General features: G+C 35.2%; 1 long non-coding RNA gene across 2 annotated transcripts; it reads right to left on the bottom strand.

The window, feature by feature from the left end:
- Window positions 1-1,646: 1,646 nt before the first annotated feature.
- On the bottom strand, window positions 1,647-24,871 carry LOC143591671 (uncharacterized). 2 transcript variants are annotated; one of them, XR_013145737.1, is made up of 3 exons: window positions 24,160-24,871; window positions 18,857-24,122; window positions 1,647-1,698 (listed from the first exon to the last, which is right to left on the bottom strand). It is a non-coding gene; the product is annotated as an uncharacterized LOC143591671 (long non-coding RNA). The 2 variants fall into 2 exon arrangements; XR_013145736.1 differs by lacking the exon at window positions 1,647-1,698 and adding an exon at window positions 15,034-16,902.
- Window positions 24,872-27,449: the final 2,578 nt, after the last annotated feature.

Here is a 27,449-nt window from a genome sequence, read left to right as displayed (position 1 = left end):
ATGATGCAACAAGTTTATTAGTTTATATGATCTAGTGGGACCCACAATAACAATTATATACGGTTTTACCGGATCCGAACCACCCAACTTGACATAAACCTTATATCTAGTTGATCAAAACAAGTTGTACCAATATAAGAACAGCTAAAAACGATCAAGGATATTGTTTATCCACCAAAGCTTAAGCATTAAGGTCTACCAAGCAGCCATTAGATATGATTAAGGTATGTAATAAGTAACTAACTAGTAAGCGTTCCCTACTACATGACATACCAATGTTATCAATCAATACCCCAAAGTCCATCTCCATCGTTGAATATGCACGAATTTATCTGTAGGGCTTACATATGGCGTGTACCTTGTGGTCCGTTTCTTATTGGTAATAGGATGCGAGCAAGGGGACCCCATATGACTAACAACATGGATGATCAAGTCAGTAGTGTATTTATACTTTGAAGTACAAGATGATCACGTTTAATGACTTATGTTTGGTAGAAAAACTGCATGCTTTCTCTTCGAGCTCTTTTAATATTCAGATGATATACCCAGATGATATACCGCATAAAGACCGATGGTCTCCGAACCTGAAGCCTCCCATCAATACATGATTTAAGGTTATAAAACCATACGTCTATGAAGTGTAAACCACTTGAACTAGAAGTATGAAATTTATGTTTGTATCACAGGCTACTTATGCATGCCCTAACATTGAACCTATCCAGGCATCATATGATTAGTCTATTCAGATTTCTATAAAATTTATTTTTTACGATCAAACTAAACATAAGGCTTGAGTATGGCCCGACCTTTCGTCCCATTTTCTATAGTCTAACATGTATCCCACTAAAAATCAAACAACTATAATTCAATTGAGTCTACAAGTATACTGTCCTTTCATTCTTAAGGGTTGAGCCTACGGACACATCAAACACAGAGTCTACCCATTCAGTCACATCCCACTATATGTGTGGAATTAGAAACTTTTTTTTCTTTTAAATATTTTTAAAAATTTTCAAGAGTGTTGTTAAAATTCATTGGTAATTTAATATCATTTCCTGTTTTATAAAGAAAAATAATTACAATGGACATTTCAAAACTTTTGTAAATATTTTTGGGATTTTTTTTATTTTAAAAACTTTTTTTTAATATTTTTTTGAAAGTTTTGAAACTTTTTTTTTATTTTATTTTTACCAAAAGAAAACGCCAGTTCCCATCCCCACACTAAAAATCTACATTATCTCCAATGTAGAAATAGAAAAGGACATGCAATAAAGTAGAATAAAAAATTTAAGGCAAATAAAAAAAGTGACCTTCACAAGTCTCGTTCCTAGGCGACCGTATAGCATATCTGTTGGGTTTTAACAAGATTATTAAAGTCATATAAACCCATTTATATGAAAAATGCAGCGGATTAATTTGTTTTAAATCTTTTTATTTATATTAATATAAAACCGATTTTATATATAAACACCCAAGCCCCGGATCCATATACGAAATTACATGCTTACCAATATCAACAACCAAAGGTTGTTTATGTGTTATACCTTCAAGACTCCAAGATTTGAAGGATATGATGATTTGAAAGGCTAGTCTTCAAGGAGAGAAGAGCCTCAAGCTTGTATACTCACACGCATCCAACAAGCACCCTTGTATGCTAGGATTTGATAACACTTTGCACACAAAACCCTTCTTGTGTTTCTTCTTCCTTGGACCGATTTTGGGAGAGAAGAGAGAGGAGACAATATTGCATGCAAAGTTAATTGGTGTATTGTGTGTTGTGTCCCAAGAGAGTCATAAAGAGATAAAAACCATTTTAAACAAAAGGGTGGGAAATTTTCCCCCAAAATGGATGGTCCTACCAGAAATTATTTTCTCTTTCCTGGCAACACACTAATACTCCATGTACTAGCCACATGACCTTATACTCCATGTACTAGTCGCAGGACTAATACTCCATGTACTAGTCGAACGTCTATTGAAACTTTGTGACATTTAACACTTTTAACATGCCATAAGTTACATGTAATATATCATAACCATTATCATACATATATTATTTAACCAGCTTAAATAATATCATAAGATAATCTCTCTAAATAAATTATCCATATAATTTATCGATTCCTCAAGTGCAAATATTTAGAAACCCATTTTCTAAATATCATAAGTGTTAATATTTATTTGTTAGATCATATCTACAATAACTATTATGGTGTTTGTCTAGCATGTTATTGGGTATGACCGGCTTGGACCATAACGTACTAGCCACATCAATTATAATACGTGTCTTGGGCAGACCGATTCCAACAATCTCCCACCTACACAAGATACATAGAAGATTGATGCAAGTAGAAAATACCGCCTAACAACGGTTTACTACCCCTAATACGTATGACGAAGTGTCATTTAATAACATCATCCCCTTCAAGTCCCTTACTTAAAATGATTTAGGTGAATCAATCATTTATCCTTTTGCCGCATATGTCATGTCAAATCCAAAGACACAGAGTGATCATTCTTTGTTGATTTAACTTATCAGGCCTTAGACATCTTACTCTCAATGAATAAGAGGGAAAAATCCCCTATTGAATACATACTTCTCTCACAATCACCTTGTACCATACCTAATCTTAGTCTTATGTACCGTCATGTTTCAGAGCAGCCCAGGTTACCTGTCCTTATGAAGGAAGGTGCGCATGAAAGTCTTTACGAAGAACTAAGTCAAAGCTTAATATTTAGTGAATATCAAGACCCAATATGTATCTCAGGTCGGAGGATACTATTATTTTCACCTTTAATCAAATTTACTTATGACCACCAATCAAAAGGATTCCATGTAGTAACATTTGAGGACGGGTCAGTCCAATACTTATATCGCATAAATATCTATGAACCTTGGCAGCAAACCCTTGCTCTATATTCATACCTTATGAATATCCACCAATCCAAGTTCATAATAGTCTTACCTTCATATTTGTTCCCACAAATATTAACGACTAGGGCATTTAGAATAATTAACTTATTCACGGATTTAAACATGCTAAAATGGAACATAACTCAAAAGTCATAATCATAAACCATAATCATATGAATGAGTCAAAATAACAATTGTTCCAATATCCAAATACAAAATAGATCAAATCCAATCATTAGAATATCGAAGTCCTAAGGCGCAAGTATGACCCTCATGCTTCAACCTTTCAAGGAGCTTCGTTTGTGGATCCGTAATGTTTTGATCGATGTGAACTTTGCGAATACATATCTTTCCTTTTTCAACTTCATCCTTTATGTAGTTAAATATCCGCTCAATGTGCCTTGTCTTTTGATGTGCACGGGGTTCCTTGATTTGAGCAATCGCACCCTCGTTGTCACATAAGATCTCTAGAGGGTCCCGAATGGTATGGACTACCCCTAGATCAACAGTGAACTTTCTCATCCACGCAGCTTCTTGAGCTGCGAATGAGGCGGCGATGTATTCGGATTAAGTGGTGGACAATGCTACCACATCTTGTTTTGCGCTCTTTCAAGAGACTGCCCCACCATTCATAAAGAATATCCCGATTGTGATCGAGAATCATCTCGATCAGTTTGGAAAATCGAATCCGTGTAACCCTTTACAACGAGTTCCTCCTCACTAGAGCCATATATTAGAAACATATCCTTATTCCTTCTAAGGTATTTCAATATACTCTTAACCGCCATCCAATGGCTACTTCCCGGATTTTGTTGGTATGTACTTGCCATGCTCAAAGCGCATGACACATCCGGTCTAGTGAATATCATGCATACATGATGGATCCTATATCTAAAGCATATGGGATTCCTTTCATTTTCTCTTGCTCATCCTTTGAGCTTGGATATTGAGATGCACACAATATCGTTCCTATTTGAACCTTTTCAAGTTTTTATCAATGCATGCACTTTGGGTTAAACCTATCAACCGCCTTGAGCTATCCCTATAGATCTTTATTCCCAATATATAGGCGGCTTCACCAAGATCTTCGATGGAAAAACAACTCCCAAGCCAGGCTTTTACACCTTCCACGGTTGGAATGCCATTTCCAAATAATAGTATGCTGTCAACATACAATACTAAGAAAGTAATGATGATCCCACTATCTTTCTTATACACACAAGCCTCATTAGCTTTCTTGATGAATTCAAATTTCCTAACCTCTTCATCAAAACGGTGATTCCAACTTCTAGATGCTTGTTTCAATCCATAGATTGATTTCTTTAACTTGCATACTTTATTAGGATGTTGTGGATCGATAAAACCTTTGGGCCGAACCATATAGACATCTTCTTCAAGATGTCCATTTAGAAAAGCGGTTTTGGCATCTATTTGTCAAATCTCATACTTATAATATGCGGCTATGGAAAATAATATCCTAATTGACTTTAGCATTGCCACGGACAAAAAGGTCTCATCATAATCAACCCCTTGAGTTTGAGTAAAATATTTTCCTACAAGTATTGCTTTATAAGTATCCAAGTTTCCATGCATGTCGGTTTTCTTCTTGAAAACCCACTTAGTTCCAACCGGTTTGGAGTCAAAGGGTGGTACAACCAAATCCCATACTTCGTTGTCATGCATGGATTGCATCTCAACAATCATAGCTTCAAGCCATTTGTCATAATCGGATTGTGACATTGCATCGTGGTATGTGGTAGGTTCATCCGAATCTACCACATAGCATCCATCCATGAAAAATTCATATCTTTTGGGTGGATTACTAATTCTACCAGATTTTCGAACGTTTTGTGTGTCTTGATCAACAATTTGATCATTCTCAACAACCTCTTGTTGAGTGCAAGTGTCAACCAAACGTGTATCAGCTTGTGGTTCTAGATCCTCCTCGAGTTCCACCGTTCTACTAGTCCTTTCCATAAGGATCTTAATTTCCAAGAACTCGGCCTTTCGAGCAATGAACACCTTTTGCTCGGTTGGGTTGTAGAAATAATATCCCATAGAGTCTTTGGGATATCCTACAAATATACACTTAGTGGATCGGCTTTCAAGTTTGTTTTGGGTGTTTTGATTAACATAAGCCTCAAAACCCCATACCTTTAAATTTGATAATGATGGAACCCTTCCATGCCATATTTCAAAAGGTGTCTTATCCACTTTCTTGGTTGGGGCCATATTTAGAATACGGGCTGCCAAAAGCAATGCTAAACCCCAAAATGATAGAGGCAATGTGCTTTTAGCCATCATAGATCGAACCATATCCAATAGAGTTCAATTCCTCCTTTCGAACGAAGTACTTTGATTGTTTTATTAAGTTTTTTTTCTACTTCATTTTGGAAGACTTTGAACATTTTAAAAGCTTCATCTTTGTGTCTTAACAAGTACACATACCCATAACGACTATAATCATCGATAAAGGTAATGAAGTATCTTTCACCATTCTTTGTCATTGTCTTAAAAGGACCACATACATCCGAATGTATGATACCTAGTAAGTATGGTTTCCTTTCTTTAGTTCCACTAAAGGGTTCCTTAGTCATCTTTCCTTGTAAACAAGATTCACACTTATCAAATGAATCATTATTTGATTCCAAAAGACCATTCTTTTGAAGTGTATTTATGCGACCCTTGTTTATGTGACCAAGGAGACAATGCCAAAGATAATTCTTACTCAAATCCACTTTGAATTTCTTGGTGCTAGATTGGTAAAACGTGTTATCAAAGGATGTGTTATCATGAACTAATTCATAAATTCCATTAGACGGCACTGCTTTAAAATAAAAGGCATCATTCATGAAAACACAACTAGCATTGTCTACAAACTTCAAATCATAACCATATTGTCTTAAAAGAGAAATAGAAATAATGTTCCTAGTCAAACTAGGAGCATACAAAGTGTTTTTCAAAACAACTTCCAAACCATTTGAAAGCTTCAAAACATAGTCTCCTTAGGCTTCGACATCAACCTTTTCTCCTTTCTTGAAATGCTTATTTCTTAGGAACTCTTGCAACAAATTGCAAATATGATTTCCACATCCGGTATCCAATACCCATGTGTTAGAATAAATAATATTAAGATCAATATTGTCACACGCCAACCTACGGCGGAAATGCCGGGGCGAGGACTGATTGCTCACAACTTTTCAAAGGTTACTATCATGCATTATTAAAAGTTTTGATATCTATTAAATAAATTTTCAAATAACAATCATCCATACAAAATCCAAATAAACGAAGTACATATATTAATCAATAACAATATGTCTCATTAAGTTTTCTTCTAGCATAAATCCTTAAGTGATCTTGCACTTCAGTTACTTCACATCAAATGAGTACATGCATATGCGTTGAAAATAAAATGGTTTTCTCAACACAAGGTTGAGTGATCAACACACCAGTTTAAATGTACATATAGTATATATATAAAAATAAATAAATGCAACAAGTCATATGAGGATAACAAATCAACCAATGAGCAAGTATAACTGAGATATCGAGAAGCACAAAGGCTATAACGACTAGCGTATGATCATACTATTCTGAGATTATGATGGACCTCTCCGAATGCGGTTCACATAAAGAAAGTAAGCACATAAACAAGTAAGGTATAAGTTGTTAACACATAAGAAAATAGTTGTAGTTTTGAGTATAAGTATATATAAGAAATATAATTTACGCATATGTCCCCAAAACATGGAAAAACGATTAAAAAGAGGGGAATGTGGTACCCACCTGGTCGAGAAAGAAAACTAGATAAACAAAGATACAATATGTCACTTCTTTCGAGATTGTCCAACGGAAAATCCTAAATATGAGTTATGACATAAGTAACTATGAACTTAAAAAACAAATTCTAATCAAAGACGTTCGAGATTCGATGAGGTTAGGGATTTATGGATCGAGTGAGTGATTTTGGAAATTAAATATGACTTAGACTTATTATTAATGTTATTACTTTTATTTAACAACGGTTTATCATAAATAACATTATTATAATTATACAAAATTACATAAAGTAGATATTTATAAGACTTTGGATAAATCATATAAAGAGATTTGTTTTAAATAATTATTTTAAGCTAAAAATACATTTAATGTTTATATATATTCTTATTATTAATAAATATTCCCTTTTAAAATTAACATTGCGAATATTAATAACGTCGATATAAAATATGAACTTTTATAAAATACTTGTTAATTAACAAGATTACATTAAATATGTATTTTAGATTACATCTCCTTTTTAAATTTTTAAATATACATTTTAATTTAAAACCCTTTTCAAATTTTAAAACCTTAAATAATCCATTACACTTATAAAAATATGCATGCATACATACATACATATATACATATATATATATAATATATATATAAACGAAGACATAAAAATCCTACGTGTCGCGATGTGGTCGCTCCCCTTTTTTTGGAGTCACCAGATTTGCTTGATTTTTAAATTGAGGCTTCTGATGCATTTGACCCGTTCATGGGTATGGGTCTTACCAAACCCAGATATTCCTTAAACGGGTTATAAATCTCATTAAATTAAAAATTATTTTCACCAAATTATTGATGTAAAATCCTATAAAATAGGATTTAATAAAAATTAATATCTTATTTATTTTAAAAAAGATAAGATATATAAATTAAAAAAACCAATTTGATGGTAAAAAAAATAAACGGGTCTTGGGTCTCATCAAACCATAAGTATATTATTAACTTTCATAAATATTATTTATAACTAAAAAACCAATTTTATAGTGAAAAAAATAAACGGGTCTTGGTCTCATCAAAACCATATAGTTTTTAAACCGGGTTATAACATCTCATTTATTTGTGAAACAATTTATTATCAAACCATAAGTATATTTAACTTTCATACAATAAAAAAAATATAAATGCAAGAAAATAAATAAATATTATAACAAACAATATAAAACAACCCCCGTAATACGGGGGATAAAAGTGGTTGTTAGAGGTGTTAGATGAGGGAGGAGATTAAGGTGGTGGATCTTGATGAAACCCTAGCAATTTTTTGGTGATATGTGGTCAGATTGTTGGCATCATCACCATGACAAGATAACATTTGTGGGTAGTATGTGTTTATGTTGAGGGTGTGTGAGTGTGTGTAAGAGATGGAAGTTGAATCAACTTTCCCATCAACTTAAGTCATAGCCTCATAGTACAAAAGAGGTATGTCAAAGCTTAGCTTAGCTTTGTACTAAAAGACTAATAGGTAGCATTGAGCGGTAGTCATGATATATAATTGGATATATATATGTGTGTGTGTGTGTGTCATTTAACAAAATTCGGAAAAAAGATTGGTTTATTTGTCAGTTTAATAAAATAAAGTTTTATTTGATACTTACCACTAATTATAATAATTTATAAACCTTTTAAAATCAATAAAACAATTAAAAGAAATAGTTTCCAAAAAAGAGTTGTTGGCCGGGACTCGAACCCGCGCCAGTGGGCGGATCAAGGAGTTAAACGCACACCAGTAAGCCAACTGAACCAGCTAGTCAAGTGATTAGATCTTAAGAATTAAAATTTATAACCAGACAATCGCAAAAGAAATTGATTTAAGAACCCTAGCAAATCAAATCGGCCAATCCGTTAAACGTTTGGCCGATTAGACTTAGGGTTAATGCAGAGCATTGAAAAACGATCCAAACCAAATACTTAATTACCTATAATGATGAATAGAAACGGAGTAATTAAACCATACAGGGCAGGCCAAACGAGGAGCAAGAACACGAGACCAGATTGATTATACTGAAATTTGTTTTAGGGGTTTAGTCGGCGAGGTTATAAAGATCAAGTAACTAGGTTTAATTGAATTATGATGCACGTTAGTATGTATATTATAATTGAAATGGTGTCGGCTATGGAAAATTATTGAAATCGAATCAAGGTGATTGTTTCGGTTTGGCCGAATTTGAATATATGACACAATCAATGATCTAATTTCCATAAAAGTGACGAGGATTGAGGTCCAAGCAAGAATTAGTGTAAACGGGTTCGTGAAATCGCATCCGGGTTAAAGGGTTTGGATCATGGTTACTGGGTTGATTGGTTAAGATAATATTAATATATATAATTTGCACAATAACCCTTGACGTTTGAGTATGGAAACATAATTAGATAATAGTTTAGTGAAGGGTGATTTTTGTCATAAATTGAAAGTTATAAATAACTAGTAACAATATTATAAAAATTTATATACTCGATAAGCGCGATAAAATTTTCGAACATAGAAACGGATCGGGTAATATGATTAATGAATATTAATTTATATAACCCGAGTTGTTACAGTCTCCCTTACTTTAGTGAATTTCGTCCCGATATTAAAGAATACTATAACAATACCATTAAATTTTTGAGAAAAAAATAAAATCTTAAATATAACTTTTTTTTATTTTAAATTTTTATCATAACATAGAACTTGGAATAGTTAAAAATAACTCTCCAAATGCAAATCCGATAAGGGCACTTATATATTGGATGTACCAGCGGCGTATCCACCATGTCCTTATCATCTTTATTTTTGTACGGTTATTCCAACCACTTTCCATTCTATATTATGACACGCAATCTTACGCATCATGATTTCCATACGAGGACTTTGATAATTATGTTCCGGACTATAATTATTTTCATTGTCGGATGGTCCACATGATTTGTCCCATCGTGTGGATTTACAAAACGTTTGATTAAAACATGACTTTAAGGAAACAAAAGTTTCAGGAGTTTTAATTATAACACTAGAAAATCACCAAATGTATAAAACAATTTTAAGTTGCAGTAAATTTTAATAAAGCATAGAAATTTCAAGACGACTTTTAAACATAAAGATATAAGTATTTAAAGTTGAAGAAGGGGTATCTTATAAATAGTTAAGGTTAATGAAGGTAAAGAAATAAGATAGAAGTATGCTTCAATAAACAATTTATTTAATCAAAAGAAACTTTATTTATTAGATAGAAGGTAAATAGTCCAAATACAGAAATAAGGCCATAAAGAGGCGTTACAGTACATAATTAAGAAAAAGATAAAAAAAACAGGGTAAGATAAGTTAAGGAAATCAACAAAAGTCTTTGGGGTCCTTAAGTAGTTTAATTGACGTGACTTGAAGCACCATGAGGAATTATAGGAGTAGGAGCAGTTAAGGTAGATTGATTCGGCATTGCTTGGAAAACTGGAGCTTTAACGGTTTGCAAGAGAGTTGTTTGGTGGAAATATGTCTGGTTAACTTGAGCTTGCGGTTGCGGGGTTTGGTAGTTTTGGGTTAAGTAAGGGTGACCTTGATTGATGGTAGGAGCTTGAGGGACATGAGGTTGATGGGTTTGACCTTGGTAAGCATGGGTCAAGTTATAGGGTTAGTTGAGGGCATGCATTACGGAGATGGCTTGGGTCCTTACAATGGTAGCAAGCACGGATATTAGGACTATCAGGTTGAGCATGAGGGGTAGGTTGTTGCAGACCATCTTGTGCAGTAGGCGGGACATGGCAGGTGTTAGAAAGATGGCCATAAAGATTACATTGGGTGCAGCGAAGGCATAGGGATTCAACCGAGTGATGATAGTTTCAAATGGAGCATGACGAAAAAGGACCGAGGTAAGGTTTCTTGTTTGAGGAGACTTGCGGGTGGGTAGGATTTGTTGTAGCAAGGTTCTTACCTGCAGAGAAATTTGTGGGAAAAGTTGAATCGGTTGCCTTAATGTCCTGAATTCAGGTCACTATCATAGGGATCGCAGAAGCTATCTCTTTGGCGATACAGGCAGCCATACGGTGATTGTGAGAATCAAGCGATTGATGTCGAGGATAACTTTGGTTTCTTGAATGGGACATTCTATAGGGACAAAAAAAATATGAGGATTTATAAGATCAAGGATATATTGAGGAGTCATAAGAATAGTAAAATGTTTAACTATGTAAATAACTCATAATAATGTTGCCTTAAGGAGTAAGTGGATTTGCTCCATAAAGATTAAATGTAGAGGATTATAAGATGAGGGGGGTACATAGCGTAAATAGTTATTAAATGATGTAGTCGATAAGAATAATGTGTGATGACCACTTGAGGAGTTAAGTCAGTTAAAATATAGATTATTAAGTTTACAATAAACTAACGAAATATAAATTGTTGATGTTGACCTCCGATTTCCATGGCAATTCGAATGGCCCAACGAACTAACGAATAAAAACAGCTGAGTTGGGCAGTCCATGAGCGTTACATGGAAATTTGATTGTACCAACTAATTAACGAATTAACAATGCAATAAAGTTTGTCGGCCCAATGAGGGTTACATGGAGTTTTAAACCGACCAAACTAAATAACGAACTATCGAAATAAAAATTGGGTAGTTGGAGTATCTCTTGAATCACCACATATGATGACTCCAACAAAAACGTGAAACAAAGTGAAAAATGAATAGTCAGGATTCCCGACTAACCATTTAAAATAACGTAAAAACCATAATCGAAAGGTTGTCGAATTTAAGCCACGAACCACCGTGAATTCGGTTTAAAAATATTATAAGGAATGCAACCACTAATGTGGTCACGGTTAACAGCTTAGGGTATCAGTCATATGGCATTTTTTCTTGGTCTCGCTCGGATCCATAGGGTCGAATACTGTGGTCATGTTATCCCCCAGGTAAGGAATAGCATCTTACATTTGGTTCTCTGAACCGTTTTGACAAGGTCCAACTCATAGTTTCTCTCCCCTTTTTTCAGTGATTAGAGGGACATGCCACATAACCTAGCCCTAAGGTGTACGAGCAAAATCAACAAGTGTGAATTCGTAAGGAATTTCCCGTAAATAAAAGCAATCTAATTTTTGAAAAGTTTTGTGTGTGTGTGTGTGTGTAACAATACAATAAATAACTATCTAAGAAAGGTGTAAACAATCTAATTTGAACATATAAAGGTAAACAGATAAGCACGTATGGGGCTCCTAAGCATGTTACTATGGCACAACTAACGACCTATCTTAAACCTTCAGCTCTGATACCAATCTGTCACACCCCAACCTACGGCTGAAATCACAGGGCGTGGACTGATTGCTAACAACTTTTCAAAGGATCTATCATGCATTATTAAAAGTTTCGATATCTATTAAATAAATTTCCAAATAACAATCATCCATACAAAATCCAAAAAAACGAATTACATATATTAATCAATAAAAATATCTCATTAAGTTTTCTTCTAGCATAAATCCTTAAGTGATCTTGCACTTCAGTTACTTCACATCAAACGAATACATGGATATGCGTTGAAAATAAAATGGTTTTGTCAACACAAGGTTGAGTGAGTAACACACCAGTTTAAATGTACATATAGTGTATATATAAAAATAAGTAATTGCAATAAGTCATATGAGGATAACAAATCAACCAATGAGCAAGTATAACTGAGATGTCGAGAAGCACAAAGGCTATAACGACTGGCGTATGATCATACTATTCTGAGATTATGATGGACCTCTCCGAATGCGGTTCACATAAAGCAAGTAAACACATAAACAAGTAAGGTATAAGTTGTTAACACATAAGACAATAGTTGCAGTTTTGAGTATAAGTATAGATAAGAAATATAACTTACGCATATGTCCCCAAAACATGGAAAAACGATTAAGAAGGGGGGAATGTGGTACGCACCTGGTCGAGAAAGGAAACGAGATAAAAAAAGATACAAAACGTCACTTCTTTCTAAATACGAGTTATGACATAAGTAACTATGAACTTAAAATACAAATGCTAATCAAAGACGTTCGAGATTCGATGAGGTTTGGGATTTATGATCGAGTGAGTGATTTTGGAAATTAAGTATGACTTAGACTTATTATTAATGTTATTACTTTTATTTAACAAAGGTTTATCATAAATAACATTATTATAATTATACAAAATTACATAAAGTAAATATTTATAAGACTTTGGATAAATCATATAAAGAGATTTGTTTTAAATAATTATTTTAAGCTAAAAATACATTTAATGTTCATATATATTCTTATTATTAATAAAGATTCCCTTTTAAAATTAACATTCCGAATAATAATAACACCGATATAAAATATGAACTTTTATAAAATACTTGTTAATTAACAAGATTACATTAAATATGTATTTTAGATTGCATCTCCTTTTTAAATTTTTAAACATACATTTTAACTTAAAAGCCTTTTCGAATATTAAAACCTTTAATAATCCATTACACATATAAAATATGCATACATACATACATATATATATATATATGGCGTTTAGCCAAAGTTCGGAAAAAGATCGGTTTATTTGTCAGTTTAATAAAATAAAGTTTTATTTGATATTTACCACTAACTATAATAATTTATAAACCTTTTAAAATCAATAAAACAATTAAAAGAAATAGTTTCCAAAAAAGAATGGTTGGCCGGGACTCGAACCCGCGCCAGTGGGCGGATCAAGGAGTTAAACGCACACCAGTAAGCCAACTGAACCAGCTAGTCAAGTGATTAGATCTTAAGAATTAAAATTTAAAACCAGACAGTCGCATATGAAATTGATTTAAGAACCCTAGCAAATCAAATCGGCCAATCCGTTAAACGTTTGGCCGATTAGACTTTGGGTTAATGCAAAGTACTGAAAAACCATCCAAACCAAATACAAAATAACCTATAACGATGAATAGCGACGGAGTAACTAAACCATACAGGGCCGGCCAAACGAGGAACAAGAACTCGAGACCAGATTGATTATACAGAAATTTGTTTTAAGGGTTTAGTCAGCGAGGTTATAAAGATCGTGTAACTAGGTTTAATTGAATTATGATGCACGTTAGTATCTATATTGTAATCAAAACGGTGGCGGCTATGGAAAAATATTGAAAATGAATCAAGGTGATTGTATTGCCTTAATTAAACTGTCGGTTTGGCCAAAATTGGAATATATAACACAATCAATGATCTAATTTCCATAAACGTGACGAGGATTGAGGTTCAAGCAAGAATTAGTGTAAACGGGTTTGCGATATCGGGTCCGGGTTAAAGGGTTTGGATCAGGGTTACTGGCTTAATGGGTTAAGATAATATTAATATATATAATTTGCACAATAGCCCTTGACGTTTGAGTATGGAAACATAATTAGATAATCGTTTAGTTAAGGGTGATTTTTGTCATAAATTGAAAGTTATAAATAACTAGTAATAATACTATAACAATTTATATACTTGATAAGCGCGATAAAATTTTTCGAACATAGAAACGGATCGGGTAATATGATTAATGAATATTAATTTATAAAACCCGGGTTGTTACAAATATGGATCATGAATGGTTTACCCGGGGTTTGCCCGCATTCCTCTTGTTTCAAATCTTTGAGATATGTTGGTCAATCCCTCTTCCAATGTCCTATCTCAGTACAACCAAAGCATGGGTCATCTAAGGTAACCTTTAGCTTCTTTTCTTTTGGATTGGGTTGTTCCGCTTTACCTTTCCCTTTGAACTTACCCTTGACGTGTCCCCTACCTTTGGCAACCTTTGCCTTAGGTTCCGGGTGTTGCCTCTTTAGTGATTGTGTTTCTTCCATATGACATGCATGAAGCGCTTGAACCCTTTCAAAGTATTCCACCCTAACTTGAGTAAGGAACATTTCCTTGAGTTGGGTGATCATGTCATATGCCCCATGATTTTCAAAGTCCTTTTGTATTTCAGGAATCATAGTTCCCAACATGAGACAAGAAACTTGCACCGAATCCTCGGTGTATTTCAAGCACTCGTTATAGGCATCTAAATCGTCAATGTTTGGTTCGTCGGGAATAGGATCGTCTAATATATAGGATTTCTTTTCTTGCTTGAGAACCATTCTCAAGTTTCGATACAAATCCTTAAAATTGTTGTATTTAAGACGATCTTTATCGGGTATAGATCTTAGTGATAGGTTATGCACAGGTGGGATAATTACGTTCGGTGGATTGTAGATTGTGGCCATCTACATAATTTAACAAAGCCCAGTTTTAGTATTTTCGAAATCATTTAATAATTTTAATCGTTAATACCATTTTTTCTACAAGACAACTAATGATTAAAATCTAGAACCCAACGTTACATTCACATAGTAATTAGGTGACCTTTATCCTACTGTTGAATTAACAAGGTAGTCAACGTTTGACGATTGCAACCCTTTGCAACTTCTTGTTTTATGGGATCGGGTAAACATCATATGTTTAGTTGGCATGTTTAATCCCATCAACACCTTTGTAAACCATGCTTCGGTGACCCTATTCACATGGTTTCCAAATCAAGTCGTCCTACTTACACACACATGTGAATTTGCACAAACAAGTGGTTAGGTGACCTTTATCCCACAAATATGGCAAACCTACCTCAAACTCACAAGTTTTCACTAATGTGGTTAGGTGACCTTTATCCCACATCAAGCTCCCAAGTGATTCGAGTGTTGTATAAAAGGATGGTGTCAAACATGTTTTAAAAGGGATCTAAGTTTTCTAAATTCTAGATTGGAAAACTATTTATGTACCTTGCATTTGCATGCATTCAAATGTATGGTACTTTGTTTGAAAACCAATTTTCAAAGTTCCTTTTAATAAAACCCATTGCATTGTGAAATCATTAACCTTTAATAAAACCAATTTTATTACCTGATGATTCTAAGGAACCAATTTTATGCTATTTGTTGATATTGAGTTGTTAATTATCCTTATCCAAATAAGATAAAACAAAATATAAATCAACCAAGCAAGCATAAACAACCACAAGTTCATAACCATATCCACCTAATCTCGGCCACACTTGTGGACCGAAACAAGTGTGCCAAAAGTCTCTTCTAGGGGACCAAATGAACAAAGGCCTGTTTCGGTGAACTCCCACTTGATTCCGCATCCAAATGCCTCAAGTGTCCACTTTCGTGTTGTGACTTCTCCACTTTATTTGGGCTTCCTTTTGGGCTCCAACTTCAGCTCCTATCTTCCATGGGCCTCCAAGTTTGGGCTTTGGTTATTGGGCTAGAATCCCATCTTGGACTATGAGATCCATTAAGGCCCAAAAACAAAACCGAAACTTTGTTGCATCTTCTTTTACAAAAAATATATCCTAATACATTTTTCTTTAGTAAAAGAAATACAACTAATTAACTTATTATTACAAACCAATATGAATAAATAAATATATTTCAAACCCAAACAAATGAATATTACAACCATATTGAATATTGAATAAGCCACAACACAAACACACATCCAAACACAAGGTCTTAGATAGGTTATGAAGATCCAAATGCACATCCAAATATGCAAGTATTACATGTCTAAAATGGTTCCCCTTTTGAACCTCAAACTTTCGGCTAAAGATAAGAAAATCGAAAGTTTCGGGTTTTGTCCAAACAAAACAACTAATCATCCAAGTGACTTAATTTTTCAAGATTATGACATGCATGTAAATTATAATCTTGAAAAACCAAGGGGTAACCAAAAGCCCCAAAAATTTCGGCTATGTGGTGATCCACACCATAAAACCCAAAAATAATTTAGATCTATTGAAGCATGTATCCGTATAAGCGGCTCTTGATGCCATTGTTGGGTTTTAACAAGATTATCAAAGTCATATAAACCATTTATATAAAAAATGCAGTAGATTAATTTGTTTTAAATCTTGTTATTTAGATTAATATAAAAACGATTTTATATATAAACATCCAAGCCCCGGATCCATATACAAAATTACATGCTTACCAATATAAACAACCATATAGTGTTTATGTGTTATACCTTCAAGACTCCAAGATATGAAGGAGATGATGATTTGAAATGCTAGTCTTCAAGGAGAGAAGAGCCTCAAGCTTGTATACCCATAAGCATCCAACAAACACACTTGTATGCTAGGAATTGATAACACTTTGCACACAAAACCCTTCTTGTGTTTCTTCTTCCTTGGACCAATTTTGGGAGAGAGGAGACAATATTGCATGCAAAGTTATTGGGTGTATTGTGTGTTGTGTCCCAAGAGAGTCATAAAGAGATAAAACTATTTTAAATAAAAGGGTGTGAAATTTTCCCCCAAAATGGCTGGTCCTACCAAAATTTATTTTCTCTTTCCTGGTAACACACAAATGCTCCATGTACTAGCCATATGACTTATACTCCATGTACTAGTCACAGGGCTAATACTCCATGTACTAGTCGCAGGTCTATTGAAAATTTGTGACATTTAACACTTTTAACATGCCACAAGTTTCATGCAATATATCATAACCATTATCATATATATATATATATATATATATATATATATATATATATATATATATATATATATATATATATTATTTAACCAGCTTAAATAATATCATAAGATAATCTCTCTAAATATATTATCCATATAATTTATCGATTCCTCAAGTTCAAATATTTAGAAACCCATTTTCTAAATATCATCAGTGTTAATATTTATTTGTTAGATCATATCTACAATAAATATTATGGTGTTTGTCTAGCTTGGTATTGGGTATGACCCGACTTGGATCATACTGTACTAGCCACATCAATTATAATATGTGTCTTGGGCAAACCGATTCCAACAATTTCATTCACGGCCACAGCTTCGGGGTGTCCTCTACAAGATGATAGGCTCAGAGAAATCCTCGTCCGAATGGAAATTAAGTACGAACGAGAAAATCCATTCTTGCAAAATAAAACTCAAAACAACCCAAAGCAGACATCAAATATACTCTAAGGACTAAGCAAACTCAAAGGAAAAAAGAAAATAAAGAAAAATAAAAATAAAAGAAAATACTGCAACTAAGTTTTATACAAAATCCACTTGCCCGAGTACTTATTCCTGTCGATGTTTCTTACATGAGGTCCTTGAGGAGATGCGTACCCCCCCCCCCTTCGAATTTAGCAATTAGATCCTCAACACCACCTTTCACCATCTTGCCATCGGTATTCCATGAACTATGGACTCCAAACTTCTCACATGGATCATGTGGCCGCACCCAACTCACCCTACGTTCAAGCTTCCTATCCCCACATTTATTACCTACCATATGTTTCATGCAACCACGTAAAATATTCATACTTTATCCAAAACTCCATGCCCTGTCAGCATCACTTACCATCTCCACCTTTGCATTGCCGATGAAATAACCAACGTTTGAATAATCGAGGGTTCTATTTTCGGGACGGGTTAGGAAAAACTCAAGAGGAATAGTAATATTGCCCGCCATGTTCATCTTGTATTGATCTCTCTTAATTGGCGAGTCTGGAACTGACTTCTTTATATGAAATGTGACGGTTTCATCCTCTACAGGAAGTGTGATTTTAACATACGGACATTAATCAAAGCATCCATGGTGCACAATAATGGATGACCCAAGATAAGAGGAACATTAGAATCTTCGTCCATGTCAAGGATAACAAAATCAACCGGAATGATAAATTTATCCACCTTGTCCAACAAATTCTCCACAATACCCCTAGGAAATTTCACCGAGCGAATAATGAGCTGAATACTCATCCGTGTAGGGGTCGGCTCACCTAGGTTAAGCTTATCAAAATCAGAATACGGCATGAGATTAATGCTAGCACCTAGGTCAGTCAATGAATTGTTGAAAGGAAGATGAACGATCCCACAAGGGATGGTAAATCTACCAGGATTGGACATTTTTTTGGGAGCTTGTTTTTCCCAACTACGGAACATTCCTCAATAAGAGTAACCTAGAAAGTTCCTCAAGTTTCTTTTTATTTGTCAGGAGTTCTTTGAGAAACTTGGAGTACTTAGGCATGTTTGCTAGAGCTTCTATGAACGTAATGTTAACATGGAGATTTTTCAGTATGTCGAGAGATCTAGAGTACTGCTCTGAATCATTCTTTTTAACCAGACGACCGGCACGTGGCGGTTTTGGCTTGTAGACGTACACCGGTTCATACTCAAACTGCTTATCCTTCTCAACTTGCACACCACTGTGAGTTACTTGTTGGGTCTCGCCTCTAGTTCACCTTGTCGGGTGATGTATTTAACTCCAGCTTCTCATCGACTTCCTCCTCCTCTCTTTGTGTGCTGCTAACGACGCCTCTCCCACTTCGGGTGATCACTGCGTTGACATGAGCATTTGGAAATGGTTTAAAATAGGTGGGACCGAGATTAGAGATAATGTTACTTGGAAGACTCCCCGAGGGTCGTTGATCAATCTTTGAAGACAACTCACTAAATTTGGCCTCAAGATTCTGATATGTTTGTTTATAAATGTCTCATGTTGCAATAGAGTCGATTTGGTGTTGGCATTGTTTTGTATGAGCTGATTTAACAATTGAGTTTGGTTAGCCAACATCTCCTGGATCTTGGAATTACTATATGTTGCAAGAATGGTTCAAGAGCGGGTTTTTGGAACAGATTATGGCGTTGCTGATGACCGGAGTTACCTGTCCACCAGTTAGAGTTAGAATTATGGTTTCGCCACCCTGAATTGATGGAACAATTTTGATTAGAAAGAAACCCGACTTCCTCTAGAGAATCAACAAGAAAATCGGTTGTTTCATGATTTCCACGACATATCTCGCACTTACGAACTTGCAGCTTAAACACTCTGAACTCCCTCTTCATTGCCTCAACATTTGCCAACATACTCGTATTCCGATCAACATGATGCACTCCACGTGATGCTGAGATTGTTGCGGCCTTAGTAGCCGAGACGGACCTTCTACTCTGTGAATGCTGATCCGCTAACACTATGGTGAGCCTATTAAGCAAGTTTCCTCCGGTGGTGGTATTGAACCGTTGTTGGGTTTCGGGAGTAAGGCCATTGTAAAATTGTTTAACCATAACCCAATCGGATAGGCCACGCTGAGGACAACGTTTTAGAAGAGTTTGGAAACACTCCTTCACAGAAAAATAAGACTCATTGGGTCCATATGAAAGGAATGGATTTGCTCATGGAGACGTCCGACCTTCGATGGAGGGAAATATTTTCTCAGAAACTTTGATTGTATGTACACCCACGTGGTGATAGAGGCGTTTGCCAGAGATTCGAACCATGACACAGCACGACCGGAAAGTGAGAATGGGAATCATTTAAGATGAATGACGTCGAAAGAGATATTATTAGTATTAATTGTTTCGCAGATTCGCACGAATCAGGATATGTGTCCCAGAGCATCTTCGTCATCCATGAACTGAGCATAATTTGTGATGGAATTCATGACGTGATGGGGAATTTGTCAGTTTTGGTTATTAGTCACAACAGGTCGGACAATTGCATATCGGGCTCCCACGATGCCATCATTGTCTTTAGCATGAACGGTTTGTCGTACTGGTTGTTCGGCGCCCCCCATATCTATTAAAAGTTGATCATTTACTTTTGTTTAAGTTTTTTTTGTTTAATTTTGTATTAGGGAAAATAAATCTAAAGGCACATATAGCAAGTAAAGACACCTAAAGGCAAAATAACAACTAAAAAGTGAATAAACAGATAAACAGATCAGATAATCAACTTGATTTAAACAATGAATTTGCAAGGGTCGCCGACAACGACGCCAAAAACTTGGCATGTGAAATGTGTATATATAACATTAAATACCAAGTTTTATCGAATTCGCCTAAATAACCACACACAATCGGAAATTGTACGGATAGCAACGTAGCTACCAAGTAAGAACAAATATCGAACCTAGGACACTCTGGGTAAACTGTAATTATTAAACCTAAATGATTACTAACCTAGACTTTCTTTTGATTTTTAGATTTGTTTATATTAATTAAACTAATAATACTTAACTAATTAAGAATTAAATTAAAACAAAACTTTATAAAAATCAGGTATGACTCAAGTGTGAGAAACAACTACCTAGGTAATGGAATTCTACTAGTTAAATTAATAGTCAAACGAACTTTACTTTGTTGAAAAACAATATCTTTGAAAATATGACACAAAAGACTAATAAAGTACGCTAGATCGCCTCCCGGTCTCACCAACAAACCCTAAAAATCTAATGACATGTGAAGCTTAATTGTTAAAGGTTTGGATCACCTCACGGTCTCATCTTACCTAATAATACTATGTTACCCCAAAATCCAAATCACCTTTTGATCTCTTTGAATTCAATATTTTAATATAAATGGCATATTATTAATTAACTTGAACACAACTTGTATCACAATAATCTAAGGGACCTAGGATAACTCACTCCCATGCAGTTATTACCTAAACCCACAAAAGACAAAGATGACACAATACTAAATTGCCTCCCAGCTCTCAATAAATATTCCTAAGGTTATTCCGACCATAAATAGCAAACAAGTTAAAAACACAAAGTAGACAACCTAATCATGCATCTAACAATTACCAATGACTATCAAACGAAAGTGTAATAATGATTAATGCAGTAAATCAGATTCAATTACTGAACAATATTATCAAAAAAAATATCAAAACTTTACCATCACATTAAATCAACCAACATCAAATACTAGTTCATTAAGCCATCAATATAACATAGTACTCAACCAACACTTAGGTAGTACAAAGTATTTAGCTACTCATACAAAATTATGAAACAACAATAAAAGATGAATCACGGTTCATCAAAATAACTATAATTGAGCTACTAGCCTGCTAGCTTACTTAATATTAATTCACCATGGAATTCTGTGACGTGCTTGCTAGTGAGCTTGCTTCTTTTCCTTTCTTTCAAATTACATAGTTGCTTTTATTTTTAACCTAGTTGGCTGCCTGTTTGCTTCTCTTCAAAAACTTCTTGTGGCAGCCATCGACTTCTCTTATAGTGTTCTTCGTTTGATAGTTCTTCAAATCCCAGCTATCACAATTCACACGTAAAAGCCTTTGATTCATTCATAGCCCAATAAGCCCGTAAGACTTTCTTATAATCGTGGCCAAAATCTTAAATCTTGTTTTCGTAAATCCAAGTTCCTTCTTCAATTATTGATGCATCTGAATACCTATGTAATAATTCATTTAGTGTCTCATCAATTTTTCATTTAATTTCTCTCTAAGAATTTCTAATCGCAACTATTAATACCTAAAGAAAAATAGACATGACATTCAATGTAACAATATTATAAATTAGTAATCGTAACATGTATTAGATAGATGTAACTTTTAATAAAAAAAAAAGGAACCCAAAAGCTTTTAAAAGTGTATGAAATAGTTTTACTATTTGTATTTAATTTAGCCCATATCAAGAAGTTGATAAACGGGTCGTTCTCATAATCAATTCCTCCGTTACATAGGAGGCAATGGCCGAAGTGCTCGGTCTCAAAACTACTCACCAAATCTGGTCAGCCCTCGAAGTTTCATATAGCAGCACAACTATTGAAGAACGCAACTTCTACGGGATAGCCTTAGGCAGTTCACTAAAGGCCCAGGTACCGTTACCGAGTTTAGTCGAAAATTCAAGGCAATATGTGACCAGTTGGCCATTATTGGTCAACCCGTCATTAATAGTAAGAAGAATCACTCGTACCTATGGGGGCTGGATCCACTTTGGAAATTTTCCATCGCAGTTCGCATCAACATGTCCTCGCTTTCTTTTCGGGAACTACTCACCAAAGCAGAAAGTCAGGATTAGTTTCTGCAAACTCTTCACCCACCCACACCATCCCCTGTTGCATTCACAGAAAATGAACATGGTAATCGTGGTTTGGGTTCGGGTCAGTCTACAAATAAAGCCAACTCTCATTCCATCTCTGTCGGTTTCGGTTCTTAATATATCTCTCAATGGCCCTCGTCAAAAAATATGGACACTTTGCAGACAAGTGTTCTCGCCTATCCTCATTCACTTCTGCCTCTAATACCAATGAGGGTCTCGCTCTAAAGTTTCAAGCTCAGTGCCACGTTACCATTGGTGCCCCAAATTGGCTATCTAACTCTGGTGCCACTGAGCACATCATGGCTAACTCTACAGGTAATATTCATACCACCGCTCCATATATGGGTAACTCTACAGTTGCTTTTGGTAATGGAAATTTATTACCTATTTCTCATATGGGTCAATTCTTGATTAATAAGCACTTATATTTTTTTTAAACGTCATGGTCATTCCCAACTTACCAAGAATCGTTTATCCATTAGTCAACTAACCACAGGTTATCCCGTCGATGTCTTACTTTCCCAAACATTTTTTTAGTATTCAAGATCAAAAAACAAGCCAACCCCTTGCTAAAGGTCGGTGTGAAAATGGTCTCTATGTGCTTTGGGATGGGAATCATGCTTTTGTTGCTAAAATTTCTTCCAATAAAGCCTCTTTTGAACTTCGGCTTTATTGTTTAGGGCATGTTACCTTTGATACTATTTATATTTTAAAAAGTTTTGGTTGTTTGTCATTTACTTCTATTTTGCCTAAACCTAATATTTGTTCCCCGTGCCAACTTTCATAGGCTTACAAAATGCCTTTTGATTTAAATGACAAACGGGCATCAAATCACTTGGACCTTGTACATTGTGATTTACGGGGTCCTTCACCCGTTTTGAGTATTGATGTTTATAGATATTATTTTTCGTTGTTGATGATCATTCGCAGCTTTCTTGGCTTTATCTGCTTAAAACAAAGGATGGTTTTTATTCCATCTTGTCCACTTTCTTATTTTTTGTGCAAACACAATTTTCAAGGAAACTTAATGTTTTTCAAAGTGATGGTGGTACCGAATTCCTAAATCAACACGTTTGAAATTTTTTTTTGATGAAAATGGCACTTTTCCTCAATTATCTTGCCCTTACACCTCTCCTCAAAATGGTCGAGCTAAAAGGAAATACCGCCATATAGTAGAAATGGGACTTTCCATGCATTTTCATGCTCATGTTTCGGCTACTTATTGGGTTTAGGCATTTAGCACCGCCACTTATATCGTAAATCGTTTACCGTCTGGTGTCCGACACAATAAATCACCTTTTGAAATTTTATTCTCTACAACACCAACCTACACTAACTTTCGTGTTTTTGGGTGTAGTGTTTAACCATATCTTTGTGACTATACACCACATAAACTAGCTCCTCGAAGCATTCCTTGTGTCTTCATGGGCTATGAAACTCAATATAAAGGATACAAGTGCTTTGACTCGAACACCTCACGCATTTATGTCACTCTCCATGCTCGTTTTGATTAAACCTCGTTTCCATTTCAGCCTCATTCTTCCATTTCTGATTTGACCAGTTTATTATTATCCACCTACCAAGAGAATTATCCCCTTAATACTACTTCATCTAATTGTGACCCTATCCAACCCACCCCTTCACCTACTATCTCCAACCAAACCACATCCCCGTGCAATTTATGTAAACCTAATTCCCACATGCATGGTACTCCTTTCCATGCAGCTCTAAGTCACGCATTCCACATACCTTCCCCACATTATGATTTACCAACCACCACAACACCTTCCTCGCCAACCGCTGCCACACCTTCTTCACCTCACCCCTTTTTAACAACCGATTAACAAACTACCTCAGCCCCCTCCTCAACGCAACTGTCTACTCACATCGTTTCATCACAACCACCTCTAACCCATCAAATGATCACTAGCTTTATGGTCGGTACCTTTAAACCCAATACCAAACATCGTGCCATGCTTGCTCAGGCTATGCAAAATAGTCTTCATGGTTCTTTGCTCACTGCCTCATACCTAAAGGTTTTCAAACCGCTTCCAAAAGCCCTCATTGGATGCATGCGATGCATGAAGAAATATAGTCGGCTCCAAATGGGCTTTCGTACCAAATACAACTCCGATAGCTTGATTGATCAACATAAAGCTTGACTTGTCTCACAAGGTTTCACTCAAATCCTGGGATTTGATTTTTCTTACACTTTTAGCCCTGTTGTAAAGCTTCAAATATTCGTGTTGCACTATCCTTGGCTGTTATCAACAATTTGCCTCTCTATCAACTAGACGTAAACAACGCCTTTTTAAACGGCTCCTTAACTAAAACCTTTTACATGGAAAACCCACCAGGTTTTATTGATTCCAATATCTTCATGATTATGTCTGTAAACTAAATAAAGCTCTCTATATATTGAAACAGGCACCAAGAGCATGGTTTCAACAGTTAAGCTCATTTCTGGTCAGTTATGGTTTTGCATGTAGCCGCCTGACACGTCATTGTTCGTTTTCAATCAAGGAGATTGTTTTTGTGTACCTCTTTGTTTATGTGGATGATCTTATCCTCATTGGCAATAAACCCGTTATGCTTGCCAACTTCATCAGCTGGTTAAACAATGAGTTTACTATTAAGGATTTTGGGTCGTTAAATTCTTTATTGGGTTTGTAGGTTGTTCACACGGATGATGGGTTGTTTCTTAGTAAAGAGAAATATGCACTTGACATTCTTAATCGTGTCGGGCTCCTTGATTTAAAGCCCGTTCCCACACCCCTTGCAACTACTGATTTCTTCCCATCCACCTGCAAACCATACCCCGATCCTACATTTTATCTTTCAATTTTTTGTGCGTTACAATATTTAACCATTACCCGACCGGATCTTGCTTATACCGTTAACCAAGCTTGTCAACTCTTACATGCTCCGACAAACCTTCACTTTCACCTCGTTAAACACATACTATGTTGTGTGAAAGGAACAATATCGCATGGTCTTGTTTTTCAACAACCTAAGCATATAACTATTTTGGGTTACTCTAATGCAGATTGGGCTTGTTGCAATGAAACAAGAAGATCAACTTATGGTTATTCAATCTTTTTAGGGGGTAATCTTGTTTCATGGAGTGAAAATAAACAACCCACCGTCTCAAGGTCTGGTTGTGAGATCTCCTCTTACAATGACACATATATATGATTTCTTGGATGAAAATTTCAGTGTTCCCCGGTCAATAAAAAACATTTTTAAATTATCATCATTAGCAAGGGAAAGTAAGGGGTCGAAGACACAGGGAATTAGTGGAATTAGTGGAAAGTGCCAATCGAACTTATTGTTTATAATAATTATGCTAGGAGGACAGACGATGTCAAGCAGATGAAATATTCATTTGATTGTAAAGGAATTAGAAAAAAGTAACCAAACTCCAGGTTTCTTCTTGTGAAGCAAACTTGACCAATTGATAACACTTATTTTGAAAACCCGTTTGATCACGCCTATGATCAAAATATTAGATATTTGACCTTACTGATTGACATAACTTAATCCGAAAAATTGGTTTGGATGAATAATAACCTAATTGATTACCAGTTTTATGATTTTATAAATGCAATCGGCTTAATGAATAAAAATAAACGGGGACAATGACTCTAAGAACCTAATCCTAAAACTTGATGACCAAAAATCAATTAACTGATAAAACTTCAAAGCATTCAATTACAAAAAAAACTATTCAAATGCATAAACAAACATCAAAATTAACTAACCGAATAGTTAATCAAACACAACCCGACTCCCGCAGATGGTTACAAAGGGTTTAGCCTTGCATCTTGATCTTGAATAGTTTCATTGATTGTTAAACGGATGATAGCATTGATATTTTAGGTGATTAGAGGGTGTTAGTATGATGAAGAATTTTTCATGATGATCGACTTTAATGTTTTATGGGTATGCAGGATGATCAAATTTAGTGTTTTGTGGTCTTTAATATGGAAGAAAAAACAAGAAAAATTAGAATTGCCATCAGACCCAGCCGTAGCCTACGGCTCGGAACCGTAGCTTACGGTCTGGCTGTAGGCTACGGGCTTCACTCTTTACTTTATGGTGACAACTCATCAGCTAGACTCGTTGGCTGCAGTCTGGTACTCTTAGCCTGCGGCTGCTACTGTACCACATTATGTAATTTTTACTTTTTTTAATCTTGTTCATAGTCTCGAACTCCCGGTTGCATTCCCCAATCTATACCTTAATCTCTTGCCCTCCTAAGTACTCAAAAAAGCGACGTTAAGCTCCGAGTACTTGTAAGCATAAAACCACTCAAGGTAATCGTGTTTGATGCAAATAAACAACTAAAACACATAATACTAAACACTTAAAACAGGTTCTTTTACCCACACATCACATCCCCACACTTATCATTCGCGTGCCCTCAAGAAAACTCTCATGCAACACATACACATCAATCGATGGTTCATCTATTATTGTCATTAATACTAGTAAGGTCTAAGGTCATACCCAATTCCCAAAACTGACACGTTCAAGATTGATAACCCACCAAACAAATTAATAATGCATTTAAAAACAATTGAACCACCCAAAGAAGTCTACTTTGTTTCGGGTTAAGGCACACATGATCACACCCCTCACAAATATATCGCTCCTCTCGGTTTAATATCTGGACCAACAAAAATTGTGCTAGTATCTGTCCGCGCTCTATACCAAGTATGAACACAAAGTAATAAGCTTGCGAGCCAATAATGTCCAGCCAGTAACCACCCATTACATAAAGAACATGACTAAGGGTTTTGCGGGGGCTTAGGTTCGGGTATGGAATAGGAATTTTTTAGTGACTTATGGTAGATGAAACCCAAT

Source organism: Bidens hawaiensis, unplaced genomic scaffold (assembly GCF_021521415.1).
Source record: "Bidens hawaiensis isolate Kalapana, Puna unplaced genomic scaffold, B.hawaiensis_p1.1 tig00039979_1, whole genome shotgun sequence".
Lineage (NCBI taxonomy): Eukaryota > Viridiplantae > Streptophyta > Magnoliopsida > Asterales > Asteraceae > Bidens > Bidens hawaiensis.
The sequence above is the reverse complement of the archived record's forward strand: the minus strand, read 5'-3'. Positions and strand labels throughout refer to the sequence as shown.